At 39.8% G+C, this 14,525-nt stretch overlaps 1 protein-coding gene across 1 annotated transcript in view; it reads right to left on the minus strand.

The window, feature by feature from the left end:
- Nucleotides 1-14,525, minus strand: part of ADAMTSL1 (ADAMTS like 1) — a 419,209-nt gene that overhangs the window by 95,200 nt on the left and 309,484 nt on the right. The window lies entirely within an intron of this gene.

Below are 14,525 nucleotides of genomic sequence, written 5' to 3' on the forward strand. Positions count from 1 at the left end.
GAGGGATGAAAGGAAGCCTCTGAGAGCTTGTGATATAGCTCATCCACCCATTCATTCCCTGAGAGATTGTGTTATAGCTTATCTACCCATTCATTCACTCATCCATCAAACATTAGGTGCTTTTTTCTCAAACAATTACATGTTAGTTTATTTCAAAGAAGCTATTAAGAGAAAGATGACTATACACTTTACTTATCTTCGGCAAACCATACAATATTTCAGATCATCGTATGACTGTTTCCTGAAGGAATCTTACAAGACGCAACATAATGTAATATCATTGCTAAGTCTCTTCAGGTGTTCAAGCTGTTTTAGATTAGAAAATTAAAAATCAACTTTATGATTTAAATCTTTATGATGTCCCAGGAATGTTTATGCTTTCACAAAAATTCTAAATAATAATAAAAGTAGGCTTAGTCAAGTTTCAATAGAACTGAGAATGATGGAACTCAGTAGATCATTATTCAATTTTACCACATGGCAAAGGTAGAAATTAAAATATGCTAAGTTCCCAAACCCATTAGGGTAGTTGGCTCCCTGACACTGGAAACATCTCTCTTGTCCCTGCAGAAAAGGGTTCTTGGACACTCACAGCAGGAGGCTAGAAGATAGTTCTTTTGAACTTTGTTTTGGTCCTACTATGATTTAAGTAATGGCCATTGGCAAATCTCTTCACCTTCTTCTATTTCAGTTTACCAACTTCTAAAACCCAATTGAAGTACGTTTTCATGCTCATCAGAGGGAATTGTTAAACTGGGGTATATAATGAATTTCTAGATCCTCTTTTGGTATTTCCGATAACTCTTTTCTTGGTAATGCTGTACACTCTGAATGGCAAATTAACTGTGAGGGAGGAGGAAGGATGAGGAAATTGTGAGGAAGGAGTGAGAGGGACACATGATATTGGCCAGTTTCCCCCAGGCAACTTATTAGATCTCCATATTAGAATCTTTTTTTTTTTTTTTTTTGCATACAACTACCGCACCTGTCTGATTTCAGGCAGAGGATGTAACCCTCTCCTACCCTGGCCCATTTATTTTTAGGTGGGGGTTAGTTTTTGTAGTTACACCGGTTTCTCCAGGCACTGAGTAAGCCACCATGCTTTCTGCCCATGTCTGAAGCCTGGAAAAGAATTCCTACAAGGCTGGTGAAAGTAAGGGAGGTGATCCGTCACAGAGGGCACAGAGTTTTAAGGATTTGAACTAGAACAGGAGTAGCGGCAATGGAAAGGGTGACGTGTAGATCATGAGATTTAACATTTGCATAGTCTACTATTCCATAAACAATGTATACAAAGATAGAGACACTGTAGTATTCACTTTCATAAAAACAGTCTTAAATATTGTCTTAAGACAAAATCTACGTGGGAGAAAGCCTGAATTTCTCACTTATTGTGTATACTTACAAAAGTGACTTATATTTATAAAATGGAACTGTCTAGCTCAAGGGTACATAGTTATTTGGGGGCAGAGTCAGGATTTGAAGTAGAATTTCTTGTTTTTGGTCCAGCACTTTTCCCCCCCACCCTATAATTCATTTGGGACCACCATAAGACTTAATTGTTTAGTCATGCTTTCTTCTTGTAATTAGAAAGCTGCCCACGGTGTGTTCTTTGTACATATGGCCCATTTGGATGTTATTTCCCTTTCTCTTATAATTCACTAAGGCATAAGTCCTTTCAGGGATAGGGGAGGATTTCACTCCTATTATTATACATACAATACACCCATAAAATTGGTAGATGAAGGCTTGAAGGCTGCCACTAGGCAGAGCAGTAGTTCCGGAAGGGGGTCCCACGCAGGGCTCCTGGGAAGCACCACCAGGCAAAGGAAAGGGCTTGCTGCAGAGACGGAGGCTTGCTTCAGTTTACCTAGCCTGGCAACTAGAGAGAAAGATTCCTGGAAAAAAATATTTTCTTCATATTTCAGGAGTCTACTCTATTAATTTAGCTTAATTTGCTGGTAGCTTATTTCTGTCAGCTTATATTTAGTTTCCAAATTTGATAGGCTTGCTTTAGAATGAGCAGTCAGAGAAACATAGGGCTGCTTTCCAAACAAAACCAATAGGATTCCTTTGGAGCTGTTTTGGAATTTATGGAATCAGAGGATGTGGGGACATAGAATGGGTACAATTAAGATCTACACAGCAAGTGGTAATTTGGTCATGATAGGTATATCAATACTCCCTGCCTTCCTCCCAGACCTGTACCCCACTTCCTTTTCAGTTTTCTAGCCTAAAACTTATTACTTTACTTATTTGACCCTATTTTTAGCCAGAAAATGAAGAAGCAGTTTTGTTTTTCTGGGGGCCTTCATTTGTAAGCTTCTATGTGACAATACGCCTTCGCAAGCATCCTACAAATTAAGGACCAGCTGAGAGGGTGCAAGAAATTGTTTTTGTACACAAGTAAAAATCCTTGTCATGCATGAGAATAAGATATGGACAACATGCTCACAGGCCGTTTTGACCAAGTATAATCTCTTTCAGACTAAATCATCTCCTCTGTGCTTAAGAGCTCTTATTTGAAATAAAGGCAACTCCAGGTGTATAAAGGAAAAGTCTCTAGAAGTTCTGTGAGTAGGCTGGCATCAGCCACCCAGTAGGCTGGGTCCTCTGGATCTTTGGCTGAACTGTAAACACCACTGTCTTGTGTGAACCTACTTCTCAAATTGATCTCCATGCCCAGCTATGAGGAGCTGCCTTGTGGAGGGGAAGACTTCCCAAATTGGAGCCAATAGACTCGCACTCCAGTCTAGAGTCACGTGGTGGTCTTGGGCAAGTCATTCGATTGTGTGAGGCTTTAAGTTTCTTCTATAAATTCAGGTTAATACTGACCTCAAGAGTGTTCTTGTGAAGATCTCATAGAAGAGTATATAAACTCATTCTTACTGTTTTCCAAGTAAAAAGGTCTCAGTTTAAACACCAGATAAAGCTAATAAACGATTTTTTTTTTATGGTACACATAACCTGAGTAACTTTCTTGGAATTTCTAGTTGTCAGACAAAATATTTAGGTTGTGGGTAGAGAAATGTCCATCTACTATCTGGGATATGTTATTGTGCCACCTCAGGCCTCTTATTCTGACTGGTACACTTTCCTAAACCTATTTTAGGTCTCAACACAGGACTGGAAGCTAGAAATTATGGATGTATCCTTTCTCTGTAGAGCAGTAGCTTCCTCATCTTTTCAAACTTATCTGCCCCACATCCCAATACAAACTTGTCACTCTAGTCAAGATGGCCTCTTTGACTCTCCTTGTCATTAGCTTGGGGCTAAAGACGGGCTCCTCCTCTTCCCCCTCCCTTAAGAACAAGTTCTAGTTCTATTTTCTCATGCTGCTATACTACACAAGAATCTGTCCACTTCCTGATCTAGTTGTTAAAACTCCACTACAAAGTCTTTCAATCAACTGTCTCATTTCTTCAGTGAGATTGTAAATTATTATCTCATCCATAGTTCTGTCTTCAGTATTCAGCATAGGGCTGGCACACTAAATAAACACACAATGAATACTCATTTGGTTACCTTCAAAGCAGCGGGGTTGAAAATGATCATATCCACAGTATAGCATAGCGGACGGTGGTTGAGAGAACAGACTCCGGAGCCATTAATGATGGGATCAAATCCCTGCTCTGCCACTTAGCTCTGTAGCCTTGGGCAAGTAATTTACTTAACTTCTCAGTGACAGTTTCCTCATTTATAAAATGAGAATGATAGTACCTACCTAGGGTTGTTGTGAGAATTCTGTATAAGCTAATGTATTTAAAGGACACAGAAAAGTGCCTGGCATGTAGGAAAAACCAAAGAAATGTAGATGATTATGATTTTGTCACAGTTAACATCGCCATGATCATTACCATTCACTCTTCATGCCAGGGCTCATAAATTCTAGATGTTGTGAAGACATGGGGAAATGAGAAATACAGAGATTTCAATGAAAAAAACATAAATCGGGTGTATAGAAAGGGAGCAAGGGGTTTGCTGTGCATGGGACCAGGGAGCAGAAAAGAGGAGCAGAGAACTGAGGCCACGTGGCACGTTGGGTTGGCAACTACCTTAATGCTATTCTTGACTCAGGAATCTCTGAATAAGGACAACTCGTTATTTCCATAACTGTATTAACACCATCAACCAAATACTGAAATTTTAGAACACTAGAAAGAAAAAAAAGCCAGAATTCTGCAATTTCAGAAAGGAATACAAACAAGAGCAAAACAGTTAGAGCCGGAAAACAGTGAACTCAGGAGCAAGTAAGCAAAGTTTGTACAAAGAATCTTAGCCCCAAATTCCTATTTATAGGACCAGATGGTGAGGTCTTTTCCTTATCCTAAAATGAGTGTTTTTCTGCTTAGGGATTCCTTAGATTAGGATAATGGAATCTACCACAAAGTGGGAGTGGGTGCTAGTATTTATAGGCAAATGTATAAGCTTTATATTATTGAATTCTTACTACCATGTTACTAGATTTATGTTATTTTTCCATTTTAGAGAGGAGGCAAAAGGTCACAGAAGCAATTTGCTCAGCTAGTACATGGTGGGATCAGGAGTAAGGAATGACCTTTGATTGTTCTTAAACTGACAGCATCCAGGAATCGATTGGGGCCTAGTTGGCAGGCATATGGTTTGGCCTCATTTTCAGTGGGGGTGTAATTAACGTCAAGATTTGTAGTTACTTTGGGAAATGGACAATCACTAAAAAATATTCTGGATTTTAGATACTTTCAAATGGTAGGCAAAAGGAATGCTGTGAGAATTCCTCCATGAGCAAGATTATTTTTCTGAAACCAAAAATTATAGTAGCCCAGAGGCTTGCAAGGGGGAATTTTATTTTGTACAGAAATTTTGGGCAACAGATTTGAGGTTCATGAAGAGTTTCATATCACCATTTGGCTAGGGCAACTTTTTTTAACCTTTACTGTTTTTAATGCAATTGCCAACTAAAAGTTATTTAATGCCAGAAGCTTCATGATTTGCTCAGATGGAAGTATAGAAAATATTTTTGGAATGGGAAAGGCCACCTGACCACACATTCTTAACCCTGGTCTTCTTCTTTTTGCCAGACCCTTTAACTTCCTTCTCTTTCAGAAGTTCACAGAGTCTTGAATTTACTAATATGTGTATTTTATCTGCTTGCTAGGTAACTCATTTCAAATTACAAACCTCTGCATGAAATGACTGACTGGATTTCCTATCCACTTGGGATAGGGGTCCTCAAACTGCAGCCAATTACCACTTGCTTTCATTATAAATAAAGTTGTATTGGAACACTACCATATGGATTGAAGTATTATCTACGGCTGCTCTCACACGATAATGGCAGAGCTGAACATAGTCAGTTTAAGAATAGTCAAAGGTCATTCCTTACTCCTGATGCCTGCAAATCCTAAAATGTTTACTATTTGGCCCTTTACTAGAAAAGTTTGCTGACTTCTGGCATATAACATGGAAAAATTTTCATTTCTGGTTTATCTCAGTGACATCCTTATTTATACCAAACAGTTAACCACTTTTCTGGAACTCTGCCATGTGCTAGGACCACTCTTCCAGGAAGAGTAAACTAACTGCTAGGGGGATCTCTGGAGATCCCCTAGCATTTCAGGGAATAGACTGTGCCTGACTCGAAGCCTCACTAGTGCTGTCTGGTTGCCACTGGTTGTCTACTATCCTCCAGTGCTCTTCACCTGCATGATTCATGATGGTCATTTCTGTGACCACTGTGTTGACACTCAATACTTTTCTTTTGCTGAGGGTTATGTATTTACTGGGATGGTTCTTTTTTCTCTGGCTTGCTATTCTTATACTTTTCAACTGAGAAAAACATTTGTCATCTCCATTTCCTTTAGCTCTATAAGGGAAACAAGCCAAACCAAACTGAAACGGGCTTATTTTTCCTTCCCTATCTTCCCTGCTTCTAGTTTTTATATTATCTGCAAACTTGGAAACTGTATTTCATGTGCTTATGACTTCTACACAGAGGATTATTCACAACTATGTTTCTGAAATTGACCCTGGAGGAATTTCCCATCTGATCCTCACTTCCATTCTGAGAAGTTTCCATCTGCTGAAACTCTGTGTTGCCCAAGTTAAAGACTTCCAAATATGCCTTAATTCATCTCCTATCCAACACCACTTTGGAACACTGTACAAAGCTTTCTGGGAAATATAATCATTTATAGGCTATAGATTTCACTTTCCTATCAGCTCAGAGATGATAGCAAAGAATGTCAGTAGAATATCAACATCCCCTCATGATGCCTGGATTTAGGCAGATAATTCTCCATCATGTGGTTTTCCTAGAAACCTTGCTAACCCAACTCTTTGAACAACTACCTAGATGGTCCTCAAATAAGAGTGAAGCTTCTTAGTTAGGGATGTCCTGGAAGACAGCGTGATACAATGGCCCCATGTCTAAATGACAATGATTTTGCGTACTGACAAATGAGTATCCATTGTGTGTCAGGCATGTTACAGACATTATTTCTGTTCTTTGCACTCCTGCTAGTCCAAAGGGCAGAATAAAAGTGCCTGATTGTATTAGTATCATTTTAATTTAACTAATAAGAAAACCAAGGTTCAGAGAGATAAAAGTAGACTCACAATACTAAATGGCAGAACTGAGATTTGTGCCAAAGTTGCTCTGATTCCAGCCTTACTGTCTCCTACCACCGTGGGCTGCCCTTTGTGTTAACTGATGTGTCATCAGGTTGCTCCTCTGGCTGAAGGGGGTGGGGAGGATAAGCTGGGAACACCTAGGCCCAGAAGAGAAGGAAAACAGAACAGGTTTAGAGATTAAAAGGCTGAAACTCCTTGGACTTAGCCATTTCCCTAGGATTCCATGTTAAGTATCACTTGGGAGTGACCTCCCACCCATGGGAAGAAATAAGTATTTTCTTCAAGCATCTAGTTTCATATTATTCTTTATGTTCACTTGCATTCCTTTTGAAAAGAAAAGAAAGTCTTACCTAAAAGCTTATCAGCTGAGCTATGAGGAATCTGTGATATTGGGTTACTTCTGGTCCAATAGTGTTAAGTGGTAAGCAAGGCCTTCCCTGACAGTGTGGTGCTATTAGCAGTATTTAGGTCTTTCTTGGGGGGAAGATCAGTCCTCATCCAGTAATTTTTCCTAATTTGGTAATCCAACCTGCAGTGCCAATTTTGCAGAATCTGGCTTTTCTTTTCTATAAGGAAGTCAGCACTGCCCTTCCAGCTATTGTTTCTAGAACTGGATTCAGACGTAGGAATACTGAACATATATTTGTCCATATTACATGAGCCTCCTGGTATTAGATGTAGAGAAGGATAATTTACCAGATTCTTTGGCTAGGGGTGTTATGCTCTATCCAAAAGCAGATTGGAGTTAGCTTTTGCCTGAGTCTCATCTCCAAATGTGTGCTCGGTGTTTATATAGAATGACTGAAAGCAAGGAACAGTTTAGCTTCATATTGTCTGTGGTCTAGGTCTCTAACCACACATGTGCCTGAGCCATCAACACTGTAAACATACGCAGTCACAGACACACACAAATGTAGCAATTGTAATGTTTATTGAGTGCCTAATTTAGTGCATATTTGCATATACATGTGTATATATAAAGGTAGAGCTATCAGAAGAAAAGGCTATCTTTAAAGCAGTTATGCCAAAATAAAAACAAAAGCCTCATGAGCTGGAAGCCACTTGGCTGGAATATTGAATGTTAATTTATGCTGGGTCTAGTCAACCCCAGTGGCCTTCTTATAAAACAGTGGCAAGTCCCTGTATTCAACTAAAGTTATAATCGATAACAAGAAATAGTTCCAAAAGCCAGACTGCCTTGGATTCAAATCCAAGCTCCATTACTTTTTTTTTTTTTTTTTTTTTGAGATGGAGTCTCGCTGTGTCACCCAGGAGTGCAGTGGTGCAATATTGGCTCACTGCAACCTCCACCTCCCGGGTTTAAGTGATTCTCCTGTCTCAGCCTCCCAAGTAGCTGGGACTACAGGCATGCACCACCATGCCCAGCTAATTTTTGTATTTTTAGTTGAGACGGGGTTTCACCAGGTAGGCCAGGATGGACTCGATCTCTTGACCTTGTGATCTGCCTGCCTCAGACTCCCAAAGTGCTGGGATTACAGGCGCGAGCCACCGTGCCTGGCCCCAGCTCCATTACTTTTTAAGTGTGAGACTTTGAGCAAGTTAATCTAATATCTCCGTGCTTCAACTCCAATATCTGTAAAATTGGGATAGTAACTTCAAAGGGTTCTTGTGAGGATAAATGAATACCTGAAGCCCATTGTAAGTGCTCTATAAATGTTACCTGTGATGATGAGCCTGATGATTTCTCTACTGGCCTGGATGTGATGGGAGATAGGATGTGACAGGAGATTACTCTCTGGACTTATACACACTACAGCAGTGCTTTTCAAATTGCACAGTTGTGTCACAGAATCTAAGGGTTGCCTGAAACTTCCTTGGTGGAGAACATACAGGCAAGGCAGAAATGTTTAGTTAGGAGCAGGTATCACTCTGGAACTCTGCCACAATGGCATATTAGAGACTGGAAATTCAGATTATGAAAAACCATGCAGACCACAGCCTCCTGAAAATAAGAAAACCTTCCTCCTAATCGCGGGCCTCCAACTATTCATTCCTTTGTTTATTCATTCAGGTTTTTATTTGTTGAGTGTCTATCATGTTCTTAGAATTATGGAGAAAATAAGACACATTCTTAAATATAGGCCCTTGAGGATGAATAACAAACTCTAGAAACACTAACAGCTAATTTTAATACACAATGGTAAGGCTGAGAGAGTATTATGCATAGGGCACTATGTGGTTCACGGAGGGGGTCATCTGACCTGGCTTTGGGGATACGCTTCCTGTAAGGAAGGGCAGGAGTTAGCCAGACAAAGTGTGTCAGAAGGCCCCATGCACATTTGTGAACAGCAAGTATTTGTGTACTGCTGAAGGGCAGAGCTCAGTTCTATGAGGGCAAGGATATGGTAAGAGATGAAGCTAGAGAGATAAGCGGATGTCAAATGATAAAAGCCAAGGCATCTGGACCTTATCCTCAAGTGATGAGAAGCCATGCAAAGAATTTGTAAGCATGAAAGCAGCATGGACAGGTTTGCTAGAAAGATGCTCTGGCGGTAGCGTGGTGAACAGTCTACAGCAGGAGGCAGTAAACTTCTCTGTAAAGGGACGGATAGTAAATATTTTAGGCTTTGAGGGCCACCTGTAGTTTTTGTTGTATATTATAATTTTTTGTTTGTTTTTAATAACCTTCTAAAAATGTAAAAGTCATTCTTTTAATAACCCTTTACATGCCTGGTTTCACATCCCAGCTCTACCACTTACTAAGTGTGAGACTTTGAGCAAGTTAACCTAACAGCTCCATGCTCAATTTCATTGGCTCTTTTAATAACCCTTTAAAAGCCATTCTTAATAATCCTTTAAAAAATGTTAAAGCCACTGGCTGTAATTTGCCAACCCCTGCTCTAAAGAAGACGAATAGAGAATTAGGAAGCTGCTGCGATAATCTAGAGCGGACAAAGCAAACCTGTGCTTCTTCAAAGTGATCCCTGAATCTGGCTTCAGAGTCACCTGTGGTGCTTGTTTAAATCCAAATTATGGGTCCCTACTGCAGAAAGAGCTTCTAATGGTAGGGGAGGATGTGGGAGTCTGCATTCTAACAAGCTCCTGGTAATTAATAACATTGGATTTTTGAACCCCTCTTCAATCTACTTTTAAAAGCTTAAAAGAGAAGTATTTTACCAGTTGGAGTTCAATACAAACTGGGGTCCTAAGTTACTTCATCCTACACCAGCACTTGAGGGTTTCTTAGTTTCTGGAGAGAAGCGTTCTTGCCTTATTTATCATCTCAATGTATCTAATGCCCAGTAAAGATCAATAGCGTTGTAGGGGCTACTGCAATGGCCCCTTACCAGCCCCCAACTTCCAAACATGCGCCTCTACAATCCACATGCCACAAGTTAGCCCATGTGAATCTGCAAAATGCAAATCAGATCATGCCACTTTCCTGCTTAACATCCTCCAAATTCTTCCTGTGGTACTCAGACTAAAACTCGAACCCCTTCCCTTGGTCTCCAGTTACCCTCACAACCTCATCCCATACCACCTCTACCTTTTGCCTCCCTTACTACAGCCAAATGGACTTCTTTTGAGTTCTTTCAACACAAAGTCATTGTCACTTTAGGGTTTTTGCACTGCCTTTCCCTTGTCCAGGAGTGTTCTTCCTCCTCACATCACAGTGCTGGGCACTGGTCATCATTCAGATAGATCTTGGGTGTAATCTCCTTAGCACACCCATCTGAAGCAGTCACCACATCATTCTCTTATCACACCCGTTTTAATTTTCTGCCTGACACTTATCACCACCTGATATTTTTCTTGCTTACTTTTATGTGTTTGTTGCCTTGCTCCATTCATTTGTTAATTCATTCAGTTATTTAATACGTTTGGTGCCAGTTACTGGGGATACAGCAGTAAAGAAAGTCTGTAGCCTTGTGGAAAGGCAATCAACAAATATTTATATAATACATCAGAGAATGATAAAATTCTCTAAATAGAGTTAAAAGGATAGACAATGATGAGGGGTGCTTTTTTAGATACAGTGACAAGGAAGGCCTCTCCAATATGTGCCATTTGAGCAGAACTCCAAATGCATGTAAACTCCAAGGGAACATAGTTTCATTTATCACAATATTTTCAGCAAGTCAATGTATACTTGGTATATTATAGTTAGGTTAGTAAATACTTAAGCCATGAATAAATATGCATACCTCTCTCCTAGCACTTATAATACTGCATTTACTCCTCTGGCTCCCAAAAGGGACTTTGAATTTCATCAACAGGAAATGAATCTTCTTTTCCTCCATCCCTAGTATCTAACACAGAGTCTGGCTTAGAGTAGACATGAGACTGTTTGCAGAATAAAGGAAAAAGGAAGTAGGGATTATGATGAACCAGGCAGTCATAACACACTAAGGACACCCTGTAAACGACTGCTTGAGTTGACATGCATTTCTAAGAACCATGTGAATTTCAACTAGTAAGTTATATAAATGATGAGACACAGTAGTATCAGAATTGTTAGTGATTCTTTTCTAAAACGAATTTCTTTCAAATCAAACTTTGGAATATTTAAAAGCAAAGAAGCAACAGACTTCTCTCACTTTTTTCTGACCTGGACCTATCTTGCTGTCTCATACTATTTGGAGTCTACTTTAACAAACTGCAAAGTCCCACAGACCAACACACAGCTGAATCTTGCAGATATTCAGAAGGTAGATTTGGGCCTTTAGCGAAAACAGACTAACTGAACTATAACACTGGGCATTTCAGCACTTCTGTTTGAAAATAAATGAGCATTTCTGAACCACCACCAGACATAGTCATGATGACAAGCAATGAAACCCAACACAGGAAAGGTCACCAATAGCCCACAGCACAGCAGTCCTAACGGCAGCTCTGTGCCTCCTGCATGCTCTGTGCAGATACAGTCACTCTTTTCTTAAACAGAACTTGAAAGATATAGAAAACTAAGCTCCAGCCATATTTCTTATTGAGCAGCCAAGAAAAATGGAAAAATTATGATGTGAAAGATCAAAAATGGAAATCTCTTATTTTTTCCTACCGCATGCCATTCACTTGCATTGAAACGCTTAGTAAAGGCTAGATCCAGAAAAAGACAAAATTTGATGGTGGCAAAAACTGTTTGTTCCTGCCTCTCAGGTATCTTCCCTCTTACCCTCTGAGTGCTACCCTCCCCCGTAATGATGTCCTGGATGATGGAGGATCCAGGACTTGCCCTCTGCTCACCTAGGCCCAGTGCTTTAGTGTTCTTAGCACCAGGCTGCCACGTCTGTTTCTAGCAAGATTCCACTGAACCTTCTCCATTTTAAAGCCACTGGGGTTAGACTCTCAATGCCCATTAAGGCGAAAATTAAAAGGGCCAAAGTGTGTTTCCTAAGTGCTATTTCAAGAATTATTGGTGTTCCTCAGATTACTAAGCCAAAAAATTGTTCAGTGATTAAAGGGGAACTCTGAAAACACAGCATACTGTATTGTCCACTTGGAAAGTCACAACACACATTGGGATGCTTAAAAGAGTAAAATAAAAAGAAAAATTCCAAATAATTTTCAGTCGGGGAATAGTTAAATGCATTCAGGAACAGTAATCAGCTGTTAAAAAAGGTAATCTAGACCACTACATACTATTATGAAAACATCTCATAGACATGCTGTTAAGTAAAAACCAAGTCACATTTCTGAACATGACTAATATCCTATTAAAAAACCCAAATCCTATGTGTGCATATATGCTTTTTATGTAACACAGTAAAATATATAAACATTCTAAAAGGATGTATACCAAATTATTAAGAATGATAGCCTCTGGGAGCATTGCGGGGAAGAGGGAGGCTTGCACTTTTTATAGATTTAGATATTATTTGAATTATTTTATAGCCCTTTTATTACTTTTATAATAAAAAATCAAGTGTGATATTAAAAAAATAGACATAAAATCCAGCAGTACATACATCTGTTTAGCCTTAAATTTGCCCTTCTCAAACTCATGTGATCACTGAGCCTGTTTGTGGAACATTTAGAAACAACTTGTGCCACAACTTTGGAAGTTACTGTGGTCAAGGTTCTCCCATCAGCATATGGGCTTTAACCTTCCGTGGCCTTCTGTAAATGAGGGAAGGAGGTAGGAGGGACCTCGGAGATGATATGGTACAGTCTCCTCATTTCTGAAATGAAGAGACTAAGACCGTGAAAAGTGAAGGGCCTTGGCAAGATCAGATTGGACCCCCCCCATGCTTGTCTACCTCCTTCCACATCATTCCTGCAGTCACCAGGTGACCTAGATGGGCCATGGGCCTTGGTTTTCATAAAAAGTCTCCAACACTCAAAGAAATTGTCAGGACCTCAATGTTCTCCCTGTAGGCAAAGGCTGAGCAGAGTCCTGATGACCCTTTCCCATTGCCCTGTCTTGTTCCACAGCTTTTTAGGAGGAAGTAGGAAGATGTTAATTTCCATCTTTTCCCTCATGCCAATTGTCATTCCCTTCAATCCCAATAATACCAATCCCAGGCAATAGGCCCAGGGGATAGAAATAAAACGTTGTACCTACGCTTGATAAACTGACTGGCTGATAGAGGAGAGGGCATGATAGCGGTGTAATAGGTACAGCAAGTGCACTGATAGGACTGAGTTGCAGGGCACCACCCACCTGAGTATCAGGCCACCCCTCATCACCCTGGGACCAGACACTGGAGCTGCCACTCAGTGATCTCAAAGGGCTTGACTGAAATCTTTGCAACCATGTTATAAGGATTTTTGGAGAAAACGACAGGGATAACAGCAGTTAAGCTGATCAAGGAAAGTATGAGTGGTGGGGGCTGGAGGGCACGGACAGAGGGGCAGGTGAAAAGCACAAGCTCTGGGGCATGCTGCCTGTGTTCAGACCATTTCCAGTGTTTCTATGTGGCTCCAACATCTGTCCCTCAGCATTCTATCTAGATATGGTTACTACAATTGTACCTACTAGTTCCTACGATTTTGAGGGAAAATTAAGCAAGATAATGCCTTTAAAGCACTGAGCACTATGTCTGGCATACCGTTGGAGCATAAAGAAATAATACTTAGTATTGTTATCAAAGCTATTTGGTCTAAAAGTACTGAGGCTGACAGGCAGTATTATTGACATTTCAAAGGCAAAAAATAATGTGTGCGGGATGGACAAAAGTTATTATGCATCTATTCACCAAGTCTCGGAAGAGTAGACAGAACTCCTTGGAATCAAATAAACTTCTTGGAATCAAAATCAAATACTGAATGCTTGTTTCAGCTCTTACTAAATTGTGATCTTAGGTGAGCTGCTGAACCTTAGTTTTCTACATAAAACTGGAGGATAATGTCAATCTTGTGGATTGACTGCTAGAATAAAAAATGCAGTTACTTATAAATAAACCTGGCATAGTGCCTGGAATAAATGCTGGCTTCTTTCCTTCCTTACCAAAAGCTAGCAAGCCAGAGAAGACGATTAGTCAAACAATAACATTTAGATGTAGACTTAATGAAAAGAGCATTATGCTTGGATTCTGAGAAGATAAAAGGTTAAAATGAGGAATCTAGACTAGAGGACTATGATTTCATGATTCTTTAAAGTGACTACCCATAGGGAAGTTCCTTTTTTGTTACATATCATAGCTCTGCCACCTAATAAATATAACCTTTAGTAAATTACTTAACTTTATGTGTTTCCTCTTCTATAAAGTGTGGATAAAAACTGTATCCACTTCTATTCAGTGAGATAAAACACATAAAGAGTTTACATTTGCCTGGCAGATAGTCACTAATCAGTTAATGACAACTATCTTCATTGCCAAGGCCCCTGTAAAGATTAAAAGAGACAAAATGTGTACAAAGTATGGCACAGGTAGTGGTAAAAAATATTATTAATTCTACTACCACTATTGATTCTACATTATGAATGGCTATGACCCAAAGAGACTAGGAAG

This window comes from Macaca thibetana, chromosome 15 (genome assembly GCF_024542745.1).
Source record: "Macaca thibetana thibetana isolate TM-01 chromosome 15, ASM2454274v1, whole genome shotgun sequence".
In the NCBI taxonomy this organism is placed as follows: Eukaryota; Metazoa; Chordata; class Mammalia; order Primates; family Cercopithecidae; genus Macaca; species Macaca thibetana.